Raw genomic sequence first — 24,739 nt, 5'->3', positions numbered from 1 at the left:
CTGGGATATGTTCTGCCTCATCCATCCCAAAAATCCCTCAGAGAGAAAAATATAAAGCTTGAGCCCTTAGGTTGATGTGTCTTCTCATTAATGGCTCGGGTGTGTTGGCAGTGATTACAGACAATCTACCAAACTTGGTAGCATGCTCTTGCAATGGCCATTTCCTCATGTATATCCTCTGTGCATCATATCTTGCTTGCAGGTCATCCATGCCAATTTTCTCATGCACAACACGTTTAGGGTTCAAATAGAGAACTTCACTAACCAAATTCAGGGAAAACCTTAAAAAGATTTTTTCTAACATGGTTTTTAACCGACCCCGTAATAGGATCATACTTCTTAGCTAGGTTAGTCAATAGATTGCTATCAATGAAAACTGTAGGAACTGTTAACTTCCCAATGTCAAATTCCTAGACATTTCTCATGGGGGTATCTAATTTCCTTTCTAAGAACCACTTTTTAAATAATTCTAAACCTTCCATAGATACCTGGGCATCTCTTACCCAATTTTCCTTATCATAGAAACCCTCTGTTATAGCTATCTTAGGGTTTTTAAGGATGAGCTCTCTCCTCTTAGTTATTTCATTTATGGACAAAGGGAATTTTTCAAGAAAGTCATCATGCATAGAACATTTTAGATAATTAGTTTGTCCCATGAATTCTTTTCTTGGAGGCATTTTGAGAAAACCCTAAGAATTATGTAACAACAAATGCTTGATTTTCAGGAGTCACAGAGTACTTACCTGCTAAAATTGCATTTCTTCTCTGTAAATTTTTTGTTGTAACTCATTGGATCACTGGATAAAAATTTTGTTCCCTAGCTCTAAAAATTCTTTATGCTTTGATAACCATTTTGTACTTTGGTGGTTGAATAATGGTGAAATCATGAGTTTTATTCATGCATTGAGATCACACAAATAAACTCTATGTAGTATTAATTTCCATTAGCCATTGTTTGCATGTTGCCCAAATTTGAATCTCATTCATTGATTTTGGCAGATCTAATGGTCTTAATTCAAAAAGGTAGACTTGCTTTACCACTTTAAAACCTAGCCACGTGTTGATCAGGTGCTTCCCCAAATTGATTAAGTTTCTTGCATCTTGAAATTGCGGGGATGCACTGGCCATTAATCTTCCTCCAGATCAATGGTTGAGAGAAGCAATACACTTTTATGGCAATAAGAGAACAATTTAATACAAATGGCTTATTAGATCTATAGTCTAATAATGCCTAGTCCGCTGTACTGACCAATAAAATTTCTCTATGTGAATCAATGCCTTCTGAGAAACTTCCAAACAAGCGGGTCCCACTTTATCTTCTAAGAAAGTGAGTGCTTGACATCATCTTTGCCACTCATTAGGTTGGTGCATCCTCACTTTTGTTATCCAATGAGCATCTTAATAAAGTGGGCATTTTCTAATCATTGATCCTAGAAAGATCAACAGTGACATAGCTCAAACCTTTTAAACATTTTGAGATGGGGTTATTGACATCACCATGGACACATGTCTACATGGTGCATGCCTGCTTTGCTTAAACTTCCTTCAAGTTCCTAATGCGAGCAAGCACACTTCACCGATCTAATCAAGATCAATGGTAGATAAAAAAAATTTCTTTTATGGTCCCATGATCCACTTGGACCAATGAAATAACTCCTCTTAGCCCTTGTGCTCTAACAAATCTGACTACTACATTAATGTTTAAGTTTTCATGCCCATAATATCAACACTTCCAGCTAGGCACATGTGTCATACAACATAGCATGACTTAGCATTCTTCCTAGACCCTAGCCCCACTATGACACATGGCACTAGGGTGCATACCCACATTTCTTATCTCTTGAGGAGTTTCTTAATGTGGGCATGTGCTAACCATAGATCTCACATAGATCAATGGTCATGAAATCATGCATCGTTATACCACTGCATTAGTTGAACTAACCAATGGAATACTGCCTTTTAGTCCAACTCACCTAACAACTACCATGGAGGACACCTCAATATTATCTTCTAAAAAGGCAGGCCCATGATGTTAGATTGTGCTACATGTCTTGTTTGCGATTCATCGCATTGCTTATTTCTCATGTATCTTCAAATTGTGGGGATGCGCCATCCATTGATTTGACTAAGATTGATGGTTGGCCAAAAGGTTCTAAAGTTAACAATTTTTAATAAAATAACATGCAATCAGAAAAGATTAATAAAGGTTTTAATGAAATCTTCCTTACGTAAGCTAGACCTTGGGTAATATTTATTTATTGCCTAAAACAAATTTTGAAAAAGGACTCTCAAAGTTTTTCAAGGGCTAGGGTAAAATTATATAAGGAACTAGGATTTTTTCACGAATTTTGCCCATGGTTTTACCTAATTTCAAAAAAATTTAGGGATAAAATTAGGGTTTTTATTGCTAAATGCAACACAATAGAATTGGTGAAAAATTAGGCCAACAAGCTTTGTAGGGCCAAGGCGGGAAAACCTTGGGGATTGAGCTTAATAACTTGATAGTCTTCTCTATAAGACTATCCCCTATAGCAAAAATGGTTAATATTCTTTTATGATTTGGTAATAAACTTTTTGAGCACAATAACTAACTATGACCAAAAAGTAGATATAAATAAGTAATGATCAACACATTTATCTCTTAATAGAAATGGTAAATTGATTTGTTCTTACAAATATTTTGCAATTAAGTGAATCATTAGTCTATTCTTGAACTTTTTAAATGGACTAGTGTCTTATCTATTGAGATATAGAGTCAAAGATTAGTAGATTTGGACCTTTTTAATCAACTTGTGATTAAAATTGTAAACATTAAAATCTAAATTTTATTCTTATCATATCCCTTTCACAAACCGTAAACCTTATCCATTACAGAAAGCAATTACCTAATTCTTTAAATTAGTAGCAATCAATAAGAGATATGCAATTTGCGTAAATTGCATTGAATTGAATAAAACTTTCTCATTTAGTCCCAAGATTATGCATATATGAGAATGGAGACAAAACTCAAAAACAATGATAATTAAGGGGAAATCCTTCATATTAATATCTTTATAATGCTAATAGAAACTCATAATAAAACTCAGAGAACATATGGATGGACTGCAAAATAATACATTATAATGAGAAAATTCTACATATAACTAATCTCTACTCTTCATCTTGGAAATCTATATATAGGATTGCAACAAGCTACAAATGAGAGGAGGACACATGTCAAAATAAGAATGGATACAAAAACTTTGGAAGATGGGAACAAAAAAAGTGCAGATCATTTTTCCAAAAGACCGATCATCAAAAGAAAAGTAGTTGAGATAGTAAATGAACATTTATATCATGCTTTTGATTGTTCTCCTCTTTGTCCTTTGTTGTCCTTCATGAGAAATATCTCAACTACTGCCTATTAGCAAAGCTTTAATCTCTCTTACTACCTCCCAAACATAAATTTCCCTTTTTGTGGGCCATTATGTAATTTTTACCTCTTGTAAATCTTGAGTTGCTTTCGTCCACTTGGCATCAATGACTACTTTTGATTCAACAATAAATTTATTCAAATCCAATTTTGCCTTAAATAAGGAATCAATTAATTTATTATATGGAATATCAAAAATGTCTTCAAAACTTGATATTGTAGCTCTTGAGTTAAAATGTTATCAAAAGAATTAGACCTTTCTTGTCAGTCTATCACTGTGCTAACAACATCCAAAATTGATGGTATACAGGGCTATACTCCCTAAGATAAAACTTTTAACTTCCCTTGTATAAGTTATAACTTCTTAGTGAAGAAACAAATTAATTCTTTTCCTATTTCCAAGCCATCCTTCACTATGATTATTTTATCAACAAAATCTAGCTTTCTAGCCATTAGTACAATTAGCCTCTCCAAAAATTGAGTATATGGCCCCCAAAGATTAAATGTGGGTGATAGCCACGAAAGTGCCATATTGCAAAATTGCTCAACACTTTGTAAAGAAACATAAAACCTATGAGTCTACTTTGACATGTTTTTCAAAACTTCAAGTCTATGGCTCATCATATTCCTAATGACAACTATCCTTATATCACCTCCTTGCTGAGTACATTGAACATCAATGCTCATTCTTCTAGGCTCTAATTGTTTCCTCTTCTCCCAAATCCTCTATTTGTGTTGGGGCTTTAGTTGTGTCCCTAACTAGCTACTATTGGTCTTCTTATTCTTCTCTTTGTTCTGCAACAACAACCTACGCTACCTGTGTAAGTTTCTCTCTAAGAGATGCAACTTCATTTTCAAGTGCTTGGAGCTTGGCCTCAAGCTCTACAATTCTCTCTTTATACACATGACTTTTTCTTAGCTCATCTTCATAAAGCTTCCTCACATCTATGTAATCATGTATGGATTTTGACAATCTAGTCTCTATCTCCTCTACCTTGGCTTCATTCATAAATAAAAAGTGTTTCAATGCCTTGGAAATCTTTGTGCCAGAGGTTCCCTATAGAGTTCATATAATCACGTTACCGTGATTAGTGCTTTGTACATCCATTAATTTTATCAATGTTGAAACCAGTTCCTCTTTGTAATCCATCTACACCAAATGCCTCATATGAAATGGCATTTTCCTGCCTCCTTATTTGATCAAGCATAAATGCTTATTCCAAGTCCCATCCAAGCACCAATAGCATGCCACTCCTTTGTACAAGATCCCTAGCCTCCTCTAGAGTCATTACTTAACTTTTAGGATCATAGGCTTGCAACTTCTCTAGTAGTTCTAGCTTTTGGTCATCAGATTCCCCTGGTTTCATCTTCAATATTGGCCCACTCTATTTTATTTTGTATAGGAAGCTCTTGAATTCAGTAGATTTGATGAATTCATCATCTTCAAGGAACTATTAGGCTTGGATAATCCTATCATCCAGCCTTGCTACTGCTAATTCTAAATCAGTGAGCATACCCTCAACTGCATTAATCCTATTTTGGAGATAATTTTGACTTAACTTTTCAAAATATTGACTATTGCTAGGTAAAATCTGCAATGTCCTTTGTTTCACTTCTACATAGATATGGACAATCTTCTATCTTCAATGTCCTTTGTTTCCCTCTGTAACCCATGATGCTTGAGAGACATCATCTTCTTCTTCTCTTTCTAAAGTTACATTAGGTTCAGGACTGTCTAGGCATACCCTATGTTCTTCTCCCATTGGGCCTTTCTGAATCTTAGCCATAATCTTAGCATGGTTTGTAACCATCTTCCTGATCCTCTGAGGATAGGGGATATTGATGTAAAAAACCCATAAATTGGGGATCTTCTCTCTTCAATTATCTTTCCACCCTCAAAACATCATCTAGCTTTGCTAGTCTATTAGCTGCCTTACCCTCTACAACTATATTTGGAATGACATCTTTATGGGGCAATTCCTTGGTGTTGGGCATTACATAATTTCTCGTCTCCTTTAGGGTGGTTCTCATCCAATTATCAAGATCATACATCCTATAAGGGTCGGTTGACAAATTGTAGTGGTGGAGGAAAGTATGGATTTGGTCAAGGGCCTCTTACCCAATTGTAAAATCCTTAATACTAAAATATCTACACAAGAAAGTGCCCTTATGCACTTTGGGTCCCAGATATTCCGTATTGACCATAAATAATTTCCAAATAAATTTAATTATACCTAATCTAGTAGGGATGAACTTTGGAAGTTTATGGGGTGGTTGAGGGAAACCATAGACTCTCATCAAAGAAAAGGTTGAGAATAAGAAAATGTCCCCCCAATTATGATCTAATCTTTTACCCTCAAGAAGTATGGCAAGTGTCAAAAGATTCTTTAAAATCTTAGGTGCCCTAAAGTAACCTGGATCTAGCATCTTCATCATTACAACACTATAATTATTAAAAAATGAGATAGAATTAGAAAAATGATAATTACTGTCCCATACCTATGTCCACAGTTGAAATGGTAGAACTTTATTGTGATATCCACATTTTAGTATATAAATTAATTATACATAAAAGGTATAATATTAATAATCGATAATTTATATAGAATAAATTATAATTATTCTAATTTACAAATATAAAATGTTATATATTATACAATTATAAGTATTAATTATATATGATTATAATAATATATGATTATATATTATATGTTATTATATTAATTATTTATTATTATATATTATATATGAATCACTTTAATAATATTATTTTAATATAGGCCACTTGTAATGTCCCATTTTTGGGGCATCTTTTGATATGACATTTATTTATATCAATTTGATAATAATTTGTATGATGATCCCCTCAGCCTGTGATATACCATATATATATATATATCAATATTGTATAGAGGTGTGTCTATTCATAAATATTAATTATATATGATTATAATAATATATGATTATATATTATATGTTATTATATTAATTATTTATTATTATATATTATATATGAATCACTTTAATAGTATTATTTTAATATAGGGATAATGTCATATACTATAGCACATAAAATAGTTGATATATATGTATATATTAATTATATATATATATATATAAAATAATATTCACATATTCATATATATATATATAATTAATATTTATAATTGTATAATATATAACATTTTATATTTGTAACTTAGAATAATTATAATTTATTCTATATAAATTATTGATTATTAATATTATACCTTTTATGTATAATTAATTTATATACTAAAATGGGGATATCACAACCATCCCCTCTCAAATTTTCTTATCCTCAAGAAAAATCATTCACATACAAACTCTGTCATAGACACAAAATGTACTTGCATTCAAAAGGCCAAAAAGATTTATGAAATATACATGAATGAAAACACAAAGCATACACAATGTAGATAGATCATGAAAACATGAAGTAGACACGATGTAGACAGATGAAGACATGAAGCAAACATGATGCAAACACATAAGACGCACATTATGCATTTCCTTAATTGTGAACCTGCAAACAAAAAAATTCATTAGTATATATTATATATAAATCAATTCCCTGATAGGGTGTTTATAGTCTCAATCCATTTATTAACTCATAATTTTCTAAATATGGGACGAGGAACCATAATAGGGTGCCTTGTTACCCAGCCAATGGGCTTCACCATTCTCCCTCGTTATCGTTACCTCTCTCCGAGCATTATTTCCAAGAAGGTGCCCTTGTATGATGTACCCTGGGATATCCCATCACCGTAGGCCTTACCCAGTACTCGTATGCTTTATCTGGTACCTCGAGTGATGTCACCTAGCCCATTCCACCAAATGCCTTATCTCAACTTGGAGAATTATGATCTTAAGGTGATTCTATCAACTACTTTCCAATAAGAAGTCTTTTAAAGCATAATCTTTGAAATATCAGATAGTTAATCTTATCATTCAATTATAGGAGGAGAAACCATAATGGGGTGCCCTATCACCTAATCAGTGGGCCTCACCATTCTCCCTCATTATCGTTACCTCTCTCCAACCATCATCTCCAAGATAGCACCTTTGTATGATGTACCCTAGGATATTCGCTCCACTGTAGGCCTTACCTGATACCCATAGGCTTTACCCAGTACCTCAAGTGGTGTCACCCAGCCCAGTCCACCGCAGGCCGTACCTTATCTTGGAAGATGATGACCTTAGATAATTTAATCATTTTTACTTAACAACATTGTAATTTATTAAACCTTTTGTTTATATTAAAGCATGGAGGAGAAATCTACTTATCCTTTGATTAGCCATTTCAAATCTAAATTTCCCTTATATATTGCATGTATAAATAGATATATTAAAGTCTTAATCCTGTGGCAAGTGAAATCTTACACAAGCCTTTTCTTGATTACATTTGAAACTCCATTCCCTGATACACTTCTAATAATACCAAAAATAATAATAATAACAATAATTATTTTTATAATGAAAATCTCATAAATGAAAAATAAATATTTTTCTCTCTTTACTATCACAATCATAATTATTGATTATATTCAATAGAAGAAATATATTTGTTTATCTTTATACAATAACATGATATAAAAAAGTAAAATAAATAGAAATCAAAATAAAGCCATACCTTACTTTTACCTTGTCATTGCTTTTCATTACCTTTATAACAATCAACACTTTCCAATCTTGGATCCACCCATAGCTCATTTAATCTTATGCTTAGCTGACTAGAAGTGGAAACATGTATTGCACAAAATTAAATACATCAGACACTGTAAGAAATGATGCCCATCCATGTGTACTTCCTCTTTTTAAAATATGATCACTTCTCTATGTTTGGTGAAAGAAACTGAACCTCTCCCTAGGTTAAGTAACATGAGATAGTACAACCAGTTCTTTGGTACTTCAACCATTATTAATTAATCTGTCTTTGTTGTGCACATGCACCTTAACTAGCATTTAATCATCAATTACAAAATGCATACCAGCCCCATACCACATTCAAAGAACAATGATATGGTTCGCAACATGATACAATATTGTAGCAATTATGTATCGTATCGAATCTCTCTCGATCTGTCTACAGATGCAAACATAGAACAAAACTTCACAAGTTTTCCATACCAAAATGACCAAAATATCATCATATTGAGCTAGGGAGAAAAAACAGGCACAACTAGGTTTGCCTTTTGCAGATCAGAGGTAGTAAATTTGCTTCATATTGCTCCTTATTTACCAAAGGATTGCTTTCTCTACATAAATAGTGGTGGATTTTTCCCAAGACTCATTTAATTTCTCATTGTAGTAGTGAATGGCTTATTGATGGAAGCAACAATCTTATTGAACCCTAAGATTACTTGGTGTCTTTATGAAAATGATCGAGTTCAATTTCTGGGCAATGAGTTTTTCACCAATCTCTACCTTTCTATGCTTTTTAGCTGCAGTCTTTGGGTCATCCAAATTGACATCAATCTCCAAAAGGTGAAGACAATCATCCAATCTAGGCGTTCAAGGTCATAGTTGATTATAGCATCTATATCACCATTCTTTTGTTTCTCAAAATCCTCGGGGAAAAATTTAAGAAGCTTATTTTCCTTTATAGGAATTGCCATTGCTGTGAAAGTGAAGAAGAGCATACGAGATCTCTATATGAAATCTTTGACAGAATGTGATACAAGATAAGATCACCGAGTAGTGCAAAAAGACTATCTTTGGAGAGTACTCTTGCCATTGATATTGTGATTATCATTATGCTCAGAAAACCTTGTGGAGTGCCCTTTGTACGGAATGGAGGATAAATCAAGTGTGCTCTAGTTTCTATTGCTATTTTTTTATCATTGGGTGTGTGGAGAGACAACTTTTGTAATCAGATATAGGGTTTTCTTTGATTGAAATTGAGACACAGCTAAATTTTCCTAAATAATGGCAGCTCATCTTGGTTATCTCTACTGTGAAATCTGTTTTGACACTATGCTTTGATATTTCACAATCATATTGGATATAATTGTGGAAGTGGTTGCTTCTATAAACTTCTATCTTTGCACAACTCCATAGAAGGGCAAGATTGATGCTCTGATACCACTTGTAATGTCCCTTTTTTGGGGCATCTTCTGATTTGACATTCATTTATATCAATTTGATAATAATTTGTATGATGATCCCCTCAACCTGTGATATACCATATATATATATATATATATATATATATATATATATATATATATATATATATATATATATATATATATATATATATATATATCAATATTGTATAGAGGTGTGTCTATTCATAAATATTAATTATATATGATTATAATAATATATGATTATATATTATATGTTATTATATTAATTATTTATTAGTATATATTATATATGAATCACTTTAATAATATTATTTTAATATAGGCATAATGTCATATACTATAGCACATAAAATAGTTGATATATATGTATATATTAACTATATATATAGATAATAATATTCACATATTCATATATATAATTAATATTTATAATTGTATAATATATAACATTTTATATTTGTAACTTAGAATAATTATAATTTATTCTATATAAATTATCGATTATTAATATTATACCTTTTATGTATAATTAATTTAGATACTAAAATGACGATATCACATCCATTTGCATCAGAAGTGTGGTCAATGAAATCAAAGCTTATGTATCCTACATTCTTGTAGATGATCAGGTGCATTAGTAGTGAATAATGATAGAAAGTGAAATCCTTTAGTTCCCCACTCTGAGCCCTAGCAATATTGTCTTTCATCACCTCCAAAATGTAATTAACATAATCATACTCCCCACCATGGTAGGACTCTCGTATATCTCTGAAAATTATGAATTCAGCTCCATAAACCATATTAGTCCCATCCTTGCCAACCACCTTGTGGGCACCATAAACCATTTTCACAAAATAAATTTTAAACTTGTCTAGTGGCATCATTTTTTATACCTTTTTAGGATAATCACCCACTTCTTTTAAATCCATGGGAGTATGCTATAGCATAGATTTCCCAGTATAAGCCTTGGTATTTGCCTTAAATTTTCTTTGTAAATCCTTTAAATCTATATGCTAGACCATAACTCCATCCAGTCCAAAAGCCTCAATAAATGATTCTTGGTCAAGAGTGTAGAGGATGGTTCCATCTTTCCTATGAAAGGATTTAGTGGCTAGGTTGTAGCAATGAAAAAGAGCTTTCATCAAATCTATATCTGTGAAGACTTTTGGAAAAATCAACTTGGCTAAATTCTTCTTCCACAAGTTACACACATGAATTTTCTTCTCCCTATTATAATAGAAATACTTGGAAAGCTCTAGACTAGTAAGACCAAGGCACAAAGCATCTCTACAAAGAGCATATGGATCAATGAAGGCATGATCATTTGTAGCATTAGCATTAGAAGAACCTAAGAATATGTTTATCCATTCCTCTACAAACCTATATGGTTTTTTTTGTCTAGTTTTCCCTCTTTTAGAAGTTGAAGTCTCTGCAACTACCATGTCTGATGCTTGAATTTCCTCCACCTCTTTATCGGACATCTTGACAATATGCTAGAAAATATAGGATATGGAAACTATTCTCAAAGCTCTAAAATGATAATCTCTATTGCATTGGAAGCTCTAAAACTATTCAAATTCTCTTTCTTTGCAAATGGTGAACTGTAATTGTAAAGTAGGAAAATCTTTACAACTTAATATATGAAAGTGAATGTTCATTTTGCATTGATTTTAACATGCTTGAAACATAATATCAAATTATTCTATCAACTCAAGGGAGCATCGTCATTACTATCTAGCAATGCACCTTTTGTACTTGAATCTCATTGGTTGAGAAGTTCATTGTTGCTTCTAGCTGAGAAAAGTGACTTAAAACTTTTAATGTCAAAATAGGGCCTACAATGCTACGATCATGACTAATGAAAAGACCTCTCATATTATCTTATAGCTAAAGAAACAGTTTCCCAATGTTACAAAACCCTTTGAAAAACCCTAGTTGATCAGTTAGAAACCATGGCAAAACTCTCCAACGATCTTATGATTCCTTGGTTGTCATGGTGTCAGCGCTAAATTTTCCTTCTTCTACAATCTCTTGAAAAATAACTTATCTTTAAATTGGCATAACATCTTACCCTTACCTTTTTCATCATACGATCTTATGATCATAGTCACTTTTGTTACTACATAACATCTCTACTTATCTTTCAAGATTCTACAATATTATGATAAACTCTTAACCCTTTCTACCATAGCATCGCAGGATTTGCACTTTTCAATCGTTATCTTATGATCACAGCTTACTCGTAACATTGAAATACATTTTTTATTGCCCTAAGATCTTATGATGAACTATTTATCATAAGGTTAGAGACTACCATATGCCATACAAAATAGTATAAAATTATTTTTTGGTCTCACTGATCTAACTAAGCATCCAATCGATGTACACTTCACAAGTTAATCAATCAAAGATGGACATCTACTACTTGTCTAACATTGTACTGTTACTTTTTCTTGTCTTTTACCACCTTATAGTATTACAACCATAGGTATCCCATAGAATCACAACATACTAATATTTCCTTCATGATCCAATGGTATTCCTTGCTTCATAACATCATAACTCATTTTTTCATTGTCATCGATATACAATTACCTCCTTTTTTGTAATATCGAAGATTGCCAAAAAGAAAGCCAATCAAACTACCATATGATCATACAATACAAAAGAAATTGTAAGAATGGAATGACCAACTTTTTCATCCATGATACTATGATACAACACTTTATCTTAAGATTGGGACACTGAAAAACTCTTCATTGCAATAACTCTTCATTGCAATACTCTGCTAACCCTCTCATTGTAACATCATAGAAGACAATGTAAAAGACAAATGAAAACTTGCTTAGCTTTAAAACTTAGGGTTACGACCTAGACTTCTAATTTTATGAAGAATTTTTAAAATGATGGATAAAATTAAAACCCTAGGGCATCAAAAATCACACTTGGGACAACAATGAAATAATTAGATTAGGGAAAAACATGCTAGGGTTTCCTTTGCAGATGAAAACAAAAATATACAACCCTAACAATCACAACACTTTACTGTATTTTCACCATAAATTTTGAAAATTAAGCTTAGTGAAAATATGAGCTATCACAAAGTTTGGCTGATCCAAACTTCCAAAATAAATGTCAAAAGTATATTTGGCCAACTCTATATGTATTATTAGGGTCTATCGGCTTTAGTGAAATACAATTCCCTATTCAAGAAATGCTTGTACATTATCTTGGTTAGCTCTACATGATAGTGCACAACTTTTTCTTACATATTACTTTAATGAAGGTTCCCATGTGGGTTAACATATTGTAATTTTGAATTATGTAATTCTGTATTTGCAGTAATAATAAGAAGCACATATTTTGTTCTTGCAAATTGCTTTTATTTCTTTGTTTCTGTTACATGTTTATGGAATTAAGTGGAGAACCCTTCATCAAGTGGTACAAGAGATGGAATTCTTGAGTGTGTGAAGAAATGGCTAACTATGAGGTATTTCACACCAGGACTATGGTTTGGGTTGAGCGTATAGAAAGATCACCAATTGTGAGGTAGTTTGCACTAGGGTTTCAATGAAAGTACAAAGATGCTTCGATGAAGAGAGAATAATAGGAGTTTTAGGTGTTACATTTGAGGGTTTTAAAACCCTCCAATGGAAAATGTAAGAATTTCATGAACAAATATGTAGAGGAAGGAATCTTTCCACAGGAGTGGATGAAAGTGAGGATGAAAGTGAAGAATAAGGAAATGTTGATCCAAAGGTAGTAGATGAAGTTCTTAACCCAGAGGAGGAAAATATTTTTAAGGCCATTTCCAAGATTGGGAAAGACCTATGTTTCATGTTCCAACATTTTAAGGAAATATAAACCTAGAGGAATTGATTGATTGGATCAATGAATCAGAAGAATACTTTGAATATGAAGATATTGAAGATCCACATAGGGTCAGGTTTGTGAAGGCCAAACTGAAGGGTCACACAAATATTTGGTGGAAGGAGATCCAATTGGAGTGAAATAGAAGAAAGAACAAAAAAATCACTAGATGGGATCAAATGATAGCTAAAATGATGTGACAATTTATTCATTTGGATTATGAGCTTGATCTACTAAAGAAAATGCAAGGGTTGAAGCAAGAAAAAAGATCTATTCAGGAGAATACCAAGGAGTTTTACTGAGTTCTCATAAGAGTAGGCCATGCAGAAGCTAACATGGAGAAAGTCACCCTTTATCTTAATCCGTTAATGCCAAGCATTTAGGATGAGCTAATTTTGGTATGAATGAACAATATTGAGGAGGTGTACCAATTTTACCCAAGCATTGAGTAGAAGCTAAGAAAATATTTTGATAACAAGAATAGTGGAAGAGGTCACGATGGAAGATCTGGTGGACGATCTTATGGAGGCCAAAATGATGATCAAAAGAATAAGGACAAGGCAAGCAGTAGTGGTCAAAACTAGAGGGGAAATAATTCCAATCATTTCTATGATTGACATAATAGAGATCAAAGAGGAAGAAGCAAAGGATAAGGATCTAGAAGAGGAGGTTTCGATGGAAAATAAGGGCATAGAGAATTTGAATGTTCTTAGTGCCAAGGAAGGAAAAATCATAGAACTAAATGCTAGGATAGAGTTGCACATGTTGATGAAAGTTCCAAATCAGCCCATTCTAAATATGTTGAAAGAGGAGAAGTCCTAGTTACTAGGAGAGTCTTGTTGAGTGGAGAGAATGAACTTGATCAAAGGAGGAGTTTTTTTTGCACTAGGTGCAAATGTGAAGATAAGTTTTGTGATGTGATCATTGATGGTGGAAGTACTAAAAATATGGTGCTAGAAAAGATGGTCACAAACTTAAATCTCAAGAGGCATAAACACTCATTTCCATACTGTATTGCCTAGGTTCCATTTAAATACAATGAGTGATGCATTCCATTTATTCTCATGAGAGATGGATTCATGTGGAATTACTACTCATGAAACATGGGTCAATGAGTTTGACTCAAAAACTACATAATTAAATCTTGATAGCAATATCACAATTTAAATTATTATGGAAATTATCTCCTACTTATAGGTTAAAGAGCTTAAGCTGCTTTCTAATGATGGTTCATAAGACACAACACTTGGTGAAGGTTTTTTAATTGAGGTTGCAAGCAGAGTGGGTTTAACCATGGAGGAAACTCTATAGTTAAGTGTACTCAAGTTGGAGTAGTAATGGGATGGGTGACCTCTCAGGAATTCCTGGTGCTTCACCTCTATGAGCATCACCTAGATCCAATGAGTGATATGTGTTCCATTTATTCTCATGAGAGATGGATTCATGATGAATCACAACTCATGAAAAAAGGGTCAATGAGTTTGACTCAAAAACTACATAGTTAATTCCCAAGAGCAATATCAAAATTTGACTGCTTGTGGAAATTATCTCCTACTTTTCAATTAAAGAGCTTAAGGGAATTTCTAATGATGGTTCATAAGACACAACACTTGGTGAGGGTTTTGCAAATGAGATTGCAACTAGAGTGAGTTTAACCATGGAGTAAACTTTATAGTTAAGAAAACTCAGGCTGGAGTAGTACTAGGATGGGTGGCCTCTGGGAAAGTCTTAGTGCTTCACCTCTATGAGCATCACCTAGATCCAATGAGTGATGTGTTCCATTTATTCTCATGAGAGGTGGATTCATGTTTAATTACTACACATGAAACATGGGTCAATGAGTTTGACCAAAAAACTACATAGTTAAATGCTCCTAATAGCAATATCACAATTTGACTTATTGTGGAAATTATCTTTTACTAATCAATTGAAGAGCATAGAATGACACTAGTCAAAAGTGAAGAGTTGAAAAAACAAGTTCACAAGTTATTGTAAAAGGGGTTGATTCAAGAGATTTTGAATCCATTTATTGTACTAGAAATATTAACACCAAAGAAGAATGGAGAATGGAGGACATACAAATATTTATGGGCTATCAAAAAGATTATAATTAAGTAAAAATCTCTATTTCCAAGTTTGGATGATATTATGGACTATTTGACTGGAGCTGTGTATTTCACAAAGATAGATATGAAGAGTGGGTACCATCTGATTTGTATTAGAGAAGGATATGAGTGGAAGACTACTTTTAAGATAAGGGAAGGATTGTATGAGTGGTTAGTCATACCTTTTGGGCTAACCAATACACCAAAAACTTTCCTGAGGCTCACGAAAGAGGCACTGAAGAAGTTTTAGGGTAATTTTGTCATTGTTAATGTTAATGTTATATTTATCTTTAGTAAGACATTGGAGGAGAATTTGATGCATATCTAAAAGGTGTTTGATAAGTTGAGAGAAGAAAATTTCATGATTAACCTAAAGAAGTGCACATTTGTGAAGGAGTTGGTGTACTTGGGATTTGTAGTCTTAGTAGAAGGTCTCAAAATGGACCCACAGAAAGTGAAGGCTATCCTTGAATGGCCTACTCTAAAAAATGTTATAGAGGTAAGATCTTTTAAATGATAGCTTAGTTTTTACAGAAAGTTCATAAGATGTTTTAATAGTATTTGTCAACCCTTAACTAAAACAACAAGAGGGGATAGGAAAGAATTTAAGTGGATTGTAGGAGAAGATAAGAGTTTTAATTTGTTGAAACAAAAAGTTACTGCATAACCTATCTTAGAACTTCCAAATTTTAATAAACTGTTTCAAGTAGATTGTGATGCTAGTGGTACTGCAATAGGAGCTATTTTGAGCCAAGAAGGTAGATCTGTTACATATTTTAGTGAGAAGTTATATGATGCCAAAATAAAATATTATGTTTATGACTAGGAATTTTATATTATAGTTTAGGAATTGAAGAAGTGGAGATACTATATTGTTCCTAAGGAGTTTGTTTTGTATACTGATCATAAAGCTTTTAATATTTGAATAGTTAAGGAAAATTGAGCCAAAGGCATTTGAAGTGGGTTGAGTTTTGGTAGAGTTATACATTTTTTTAGAAACAAAAGAGTTGGAAGTCTAACCAAGTTGCAAATGCTCTTAGTAGAAGACAAATTTTTCTAACAAAGATGCAAATTGAGGTGGTTAGGTTCAAGGAACTTAGGAATTTTTATCTAGAGGATCCTGATTTTGATGAAGCTTGGAAGACTTGCACATAACCTATTACACTTGATAGGATGAAGTGGTTGGATTTCATTATCTAAAATGGTATGATATTCAAAGGAAGTCAGTTGTACATTCCTAGAAGTTCTATGAGATAGAATCTCACCAAGAAGAAGCATAGTGGAGGATTGGCTAGGCATTTTGGGAGAGATAAGACAATTGCTCATGTTGCTGAGAATTATTACTGGCCATAATTATAGAAAGATGTGAAGAAGTTTGTGTAGAGTTGTAGAGTATGTTAGATGGAAAAATGAGTGAAGTAGAATACTATTGAAATCTAATTAAAAAGATCATTTTTGAAAGAGATTATTGAAAGAGGGAGATTGTTGAAGAAGAAAATGTGTTTCAATCATTGTTTTGTCATTAATCTCAAACCTATTATTTTTCTGGTAAAACAATTGTTTATAAGATTTAAGTACTATCACTTAGTTGATTAATGAAGAGGATTTGATCAATAAGATGTAACAAAAGCACCTAGAGGAAATGTTGAGTTATATGGATATGTAATGAAGTACAAGGATCAATTAAGACAATGATAAAATAATGTATTGATAATCTACTTAAGGTTACAAAGGTTGGATCTAGTTAGAAACTTTAAAAGAACAAGTTGAACAAAGATTTTCTACTAAGCTTGATTGAGATGGTTAGTAGGTGCCAAGCAAAGTTAGTCCAAGCTGAGCAAAAAATTAGTTGAAGTTGAAAAAAAGAAAATTCTAGTGTATGCTAAGTAAAATAGTTGATGTCAAGCAAGACAATATGTGCTAAGCATTAATAAACTTTAGTTGATGCTGAGTGAACTCATAGTTGATGTCAAGCAATGCAACATGTCTTGAGCATCAGCAGATTGATGATGCTAAGTTGTTGCATTATTAGAAAAGTCAAAGATTTTTTGAATTTGAGTTGAAAAGTTCATTTTCTTGAAGTATATGAACCAGGTGGAAGATAAGGATGATGAGTTGGTGGCATAGAATTTGAGATAAACTATTTCTAGGCAAATTCAAATGGATTCTAGGAGAAGTTTCTAGAATAAAGATAAAATATGGGGTAGATACATAGTATCCTACCTAATCCATTCAAACCCTAAAATGGATGATGTAGAACAAAGTGAAAAAGTATTCTAATTTCCTATTTAAGGAATGTCTAGTCATGAAGCAAAGTATCAAGGGGGAGATATTGAGAAGGTCATAGAAGACTAAGGAAGAACAAAAATACAGAGTTAAGGACTCTTCTTTGTCAAGTGATCAAAGAGGTGATTGCATTGGCATACCAAGCAAGAAGGCTTAAGGAGATATATGCTTGAAGGGTGAACAAGCTATTAGACTTGCAAAGAAAAGAAGCCAAGTAGAATTAAGGACTGAATTGTGATCTAAAATCTACAAGATAAGTTTTAAGTTGTACATGATCAAAGCTCTATTGCTACTCTCTAACAAATGTATGAATTAGGGTAAAATCATTTGGACTAAGTTTGACTTAATAGTCATTAGAAAATCCTATAACAGGTGGCATTCCAAGTGAATGGCCTAAAGTCCTCTAACAAGGCTTGCTTCTAATAGGGTGATTGAAATCCCTTAATCGAGTCACATTTAACAATGCGTTTTGTAACCTTTAATAGGGTTAGTTTTCCACAGGTGAAAAAGGAGTAGCATGTTATTGGTGGTGTTTCCCAAATTGGGTTTCCACATTCAATCAATGGGTCAAGTGTGTTGATGAATCTTTATGATTCATGTTTATATTTCTACAAGTTTATTTAACAGTAACCTACAAGTTTTAGTGATAATCTTGGATGCATGTACAAACATGAATGTTTAATGGGTTCACTAAGCTAAGTGAAAAGTTAGTGAAATGTTTTATTATACATCTGGACCTTGAATAACTAATTCACCCACTCTCTCAATTATTCTAAATAAATCTAACAATTGATATCATAGCCATCTACTAAAGAGGACTAGTTTGAAGGTACTAGAAGCTCAAAGATCAAGATGTCCAAAAGAGAAGTACCCAAGCTTAACAGAGACAACTTTCCTACATGGAAAAGTCTAATGAAGGTGCATCTTGGAGGAATAGGAGATCATGCAATATCTACCATCTCAGTAGGACATACTGATCCCACTAAAGTTCCTACTAGAGAAGATATGAAGAAGAAGAAAGATCACAATGAGGTGATGTTGGAGATTGTCTCTACCCTAAGCTATGCAAAATTTGATGACATCAAAGGATGAAAAATTGCAATGAAGATGTGGGATGCATTGAACGCCATCTATGGAGGAGACAAAAATTGTTCAAAGAGAAAAATCTGAGAGCCTTAGAGGTAAGTTTGATGACATGAAAATGGAAGAAGGTGAGAACATTACTCAATATGTTGCTAGAATAAAAGAAATTGTTAGTGCAATAAGAATAGCTACTAGTCATATAGAAGATGATACTATTTTAAGAAAAGTCTTAAGAACACTACTGCTTATTTATGCTATTAGAGTATCGACAATCCAAGAATTGAGATGTATTCTAGGAAACAATCTAACTCTTAAAGTTTGATATAGAGGATGTTACTTGTGTTGTTGTGAAATTTGATGATGTGTGGCTATGGCATAAAAGATTATGTCATGTTAACTTTGATAACTTGATTAGTATCTATAACATGAATAAAGTTAGAGGATTGCCCAAGTTGAAAAAGCCTGATAATGTGAGATGCAAACAATGTTAGCTAGGAAAAATGACAAAGTCAAGTTTCAAAAGGAAAACTTATACCTCTAAAGAGATACTAGAGATTGTTCATTACTACTTGTGTGGACCAATAGAAGTGCAAAGCTACAAGGGAGACAAGTACATAATGTTATTTGTAGATGATTATTTTAGAATGATGACAATCATGTTTCTAAAACAAAAATATGATACTTTTGTTGGAATTTACAAGTGGGAAGATTTACTTCTGAGAGAGGAGGGGAGGGGGGGGTGAATCAAAAGTAACTAACTTTAACCTTTTCAAAACCCTTTAGCTAAAATCATTCATATGCATCTAATTCATCTAATAAACATGAAAATAAAGACATGCATGAAAATAGATAACACAAGATTTGGTAACCCAGAAATCCTCCAAAATCAAAAGGTAAAACTGGGGTGGGGATGACACACACAAAGTATCACTGTAACAATATGTAACTATTTAAGGTTATTAAGTTTGAATACTTCCAATGGTCTTCCCTGTGAAAGGCCTATCCTGTTAAAGACTTTACACCCTGTTAAAAGTGACTTGGTTAAAGGATTTACAAACACTCACCTAGAATGTTACTCTATTAAAGGATTTAGAGTCTTCTTTAAAGGCTTACAATATGGCTATTAAACCAACCTATCATCATAGGATTTTCATTCCCAATACAATGGCTAGAGAGTATTAGAAAGTCTTCACCTAATGACTTACAATCTTCAATTGCTGATTCTAGATCCTTGTTCTACTCTATCTGCTCTGATCCTTGCTTGATCTGATATATCTCTCCTCGAAATTCTAATACTCTATTATGATCAACTAAATTTTGAAATGATTCTCTTCCTTCTAAGTCTTTAAAACACCCCTCAAAACTTCACTATAATTCACCCATACACTTCTCACATACACATGAATAATAGGGTTTCATGCTCCTTTTAAAGGATTTGAATACTTAGGGTTAGGTATGAATGTATAATCAATATTCTATCTTTTTTCCCACTCAATTCATTCACTTTTCGTATTGGTTGCATGCCTTCTCCATTTTTCTGATTGGCTGCATGCCGATTACATAGGAAATGCAAAAGATTTGATCTTATCTTCAAGATCCTTTGAGATTCATCTTAAGTTAGATTCAAAAATGGTTTACATCTAAGTTTGTGAAGGCACAAACTCATATGTTGATTCTATGTTACTCAATACTTACTACTTGTTGATGCTCAACACATATAGGAATTCTATCTCACTTAGCTCCTATATTAACTCTATTTCACTTGGCATCTATACTTTGCTCGACACCTATAGTGACTCGACATCACTTATGACTCGACACTTGAATCTTTCTTGGCACCTGAAGTTCACTTGGCACCTATTGATACTCTGGCTTAGCACATACTATAGCTCAACATCTATGTTATACTTGGCATCATCTTGAGAATTGGTTAAGTGTGTTGACACTCAATTATCAAAACCAATCTGAGACCAACAATCTCCCCCTTTAACATGAGTGGCAAAAACACTTAACTAACCATTATGAATCTAATCTCTATGAGTATACTACACATTCTATTTGGCATATGTATAAAACTTTCAAAAAACTTATTCAAAATTCTATAGATGATTATATATTTCAAAAATTTGTAACTCCCTCTAAGCTGATGTGCCATTCTTGTAACCAAAATTTCTTGTGTTGAATTCATCTCATGTTGATATGTTTGATATTCTTTGCCTTGTCTACTTTTATGTCTGATTTGTTTGTACTCCCCCTTTGTTTATGCTCCCTCTTTCATATATCTCCTTGAAGTTTATCTTTTTGGTTGTATCTCCTTATTTCTCCTCAAAAATTCAAAATTTTATATCTCCCTCTTTCGGTATATCTCCCTTATATCTACATAATGTATTATTCCCAAAGTATTATTTCTCCCCCATTCTTATTATATGCATAATGTTTATATCTCCCCCTTTTTGACACTTACGTCAAAGGTTCCTAAGAATGAGTGGAATATTTAGCCAAAAATGCTTTATTTACCTCCATTATCATCTTCAAAGAAGCATCCCAATTTTCCAATGCTATTTCCAGTGCTTTGAGCTAGATGGCTATCTTTGTTACAAGATGTACTAGGCCTTATAAAGTAGAAATATTAGGGTCTTTCTTTAGAACATTTTCTACATAGGACACTTCCTTATGTAGTACTTCCAGATGTGGGGTGATAGCAGATAAAATCTATATTAATTTGGCCTTAACATTTTCCTCTTCTAATATTAATATAGCTAACTCCTTCTTAGTGTGAAGCATTGTGGCAAAATGCTTCTCACTTTGAGATAGATCTTTATGTAGCTATGTGCTAGATATCTTAAGATTTCTTGCCAAGCTCAATATTCTCTTGCTAGTTTCTTGTTTCAAATATGATGAGTCACACAATTTGGAGTACAATGAGAATATGTTCTCAAGTACTATTTTCACCTTTTCTATTTTCTTAGCTAGTTCAACTTGTGATAGTGCTATCTCACTATATATCTTCTCATTAACTTTCATCTGAAATTTCTTTTCAAACCATTCTAATAATTTGACATTAGCATTAAGGTCTTCATTTTGTACCTGGTCCACTATGTTGGACAATTGCTCCATGATAGGCTTTGTTTCATTAGCTACAGGCAAGATAAATGCATCAAGGAATATTTCTTTGATCTCTATTAATGCTTGCCTCTATCTATACTCATTTCTAAGTATCTCCTACTTCTTCTTCCTTTCCAGTGCCTCTTGCACTTCATTGATATGTGCCAAGTTCATTGTTTTGTAGTCACAACTAGGTATGACTATTTCTTCATCAAGTGCAAGGTTTCCATAGTGAAGTACCATGCTACCTTGGTGGAGCTCGAGCCTAGTGTTGAAACTTGTAGTGGTACTATATCAATGCTTGACTACTTAGTAGGATTCCCTGATGTAGGAAAATTCACCAATGTTTGTATTGCCTCTTTCTCTCTTTCCTTAGGGGTTTTCTCCTCTTCCTTATCTTCTTCTCTTCTAACTTGATCAATGAAAATGATTTGAGGAGGTGCACCTTGGTTTTGTGCTATAGGAACATCTTGTCCTATTTGCTCCTTTTCTGACTCCTCAATAGTTGTTGTTGCTATTACTATGGGATCAACCTTAGCAGTCATGTCTTGTACTACTTGCTCTTTTGGTTGATCATCTATAGCTATGGCAGGTTTTGAAGGTGGTTCTTGTGTGTTCACCTTCTCCCTTGTAATTTTTGATACAAATTTTTGTAAATCTTCCACACTCACCAAAATAGGATTTGTGCATAATTGTGATTGCAATGTTGTTTGTTGAAGGATCTTTTTGAGATCCTTTGTAGTCAATGGATTGATGTTCTGACTTGAGGTGTCAAGAACATCCTTTATATTTATAGTTTTTTTAGGTGTAGGAGCTATATATAGAGGACTTGGTGGTGGCAATTGGGTGTCTTGGACACTTTGTTCTAGTTGTTGCTCCTCAGCTGTTGCCTCCTCACCTTGCTATGTCTTCTCCATTGTTACCTCTTCTTTCTCTTTCTCTCCTTCCTCCTCTTTGTCATTTTTCTCTTCTTATTCATCATTTCTCCCCTCAAAGGGTTCTTCTTGCCCTTCCTTGATAGTAGTCAATCCATAAATCAATTTCCACATTTGTGTGGATTTTTGCACAACATCTTCAATTTGATTTTGTAAAATTATAAAGGTTGATTATTTAGGTGCAAATTTTCTCCCATGTTTCTTGTTATCCTTGCTTATTTTACCTTTAGTAAGGTCTAGCATTACATGAGCCAATGTTGACTCCCTTATTTCCTTTTTCATTTTTAAGAAATAATGCCATTTTTTCTCAACTAATGAGCTTAGCTCCTTAGGCATAGAATTATTAAGTTCAAGTGGGGTAGTCTTGAACTTGGCCATCATAGTGTAGATGGACTCTTCCACTATGTTCTATTCTTCTCTTGAAATTTATTAAAATCAATGGTCTTTAAATTAGTTAGATCTACATTATCTCAAATGTCATTACAACATTTTCCAATTTAGACTTGGTAGAATGTCTTACCAATCTGAATTGATCATCATCAGGCTCTATCTTTTCTTCATCTGACTCTAGGGGTGCAACATATTTTCTTCTTTTCTTTTGTTCTGCAGGCCCTCCTTGCTCTATGGATTTTTTCTTCCCCTATTCCTTAGCCACTTGTGTTGTTGCCCTTGTGTCTTCCCTTGTAGTTGGCTTGGTTGGACTTGTCTTTGTTGCTTTCTTCTTCCCCTTGGGTTGTGCAACTGGCTATTTTTGTGCCTTTCTCTTCTTAGGTTCAACCTTGGGTGTTTCCTACTCAACACCTTCTTCTTCTTCTGCATCTTGACCTATGCCTTGCATCAAAGAAAGTGTTTCCTATCCTTGTTCTTCTTCATCATCCTCAACTTCTTCATCTTCTTCTTCTCCTTCTGCAATGCCCTCACCAAATTTGGCCTTCAACTTCTTAACTAATTTTTCCTTCTTCTTTAGTGTGGAGGCAGTCTTCAAATCCATGTCCACCTTTGATCTTACCACATAAAATGTCCCAAAATATGGTTCACTCTTTTCTACTTCCTAAACTAATAATGTAGTTATAGCTATAGATGCCTCATCTATATTTATTTCATAGCCAAGAGGTCTTAGCCATATAACTCTTTGTGTAGAATCTTGTATATAAGTATAATCAATATCTACAAGAAAACATAAATAATTTTCATGCTATTCTACCAATGAAACTAGTATTCTTACCTTTGATTCATGGTCTTCTTGAAGTCTCCAAAATAGCTAGTCATTAAGGTTTCAAAATTAGCTCCCATTTTCTCTATATACTCATTGACTTTAGCTACTATGGACCTATGTTCTTCCAACTTACTTTCCCAAAGGATGGAAATTCATTCTACATATAGAAATATATACAAATCAAAATTGCATCAAACTTACACTATGCTCCCTTTGTTCTCCTTATTGCTGCTAAGTTTTCATTGATTTTTTGCAATTGCAGTTCTACAAGATCATAAGTATGATCATTTTTCACTAGTTTGTAACCCACATCCACTGCAATGCATGGTACACTATTAAGTCTACTAGATTGATAGAATTTTAGTGCAATAACCCTAATAGCAAAGTCAATAAGAGGGTCTTGAATAGTGTCTATTGTCATTCCTCTCTTGTTCCACTCGGCATCTGTGTTCTTTTCAGTTGCTTCCTTAGAATCACTTCTAAGGGTCTTTTTTTGATCTAGGGTTGGGTACCCTATTACTTTATGTACAATCCTCTTGGTTATTTTCACTGGACCATCCTCTAGCCATAAGCTTTCATCATGAATTCTATTCAATACTATCCTGATCCATTCA

Source organism: Cupressus sempervirens, chromosome 8, assembly GCF_028749045.1.
Source record: "Cupressus sempervirens isolate cs-2001-9-10 chromosome 8, ASM2874904v1, whole genome shotgun sequence".
In the NCBI taxonomy this organism is placed as follows: domain Eukaryota; kingdom Viridiplantae; phylum Streptophyta; class Pinopsida; order Cupressales; family Cupressaceae; genus Cupressus; species Cupressus sempervirens.
This window is presented reverse-complemented; position numbering follows the sequence as displayed.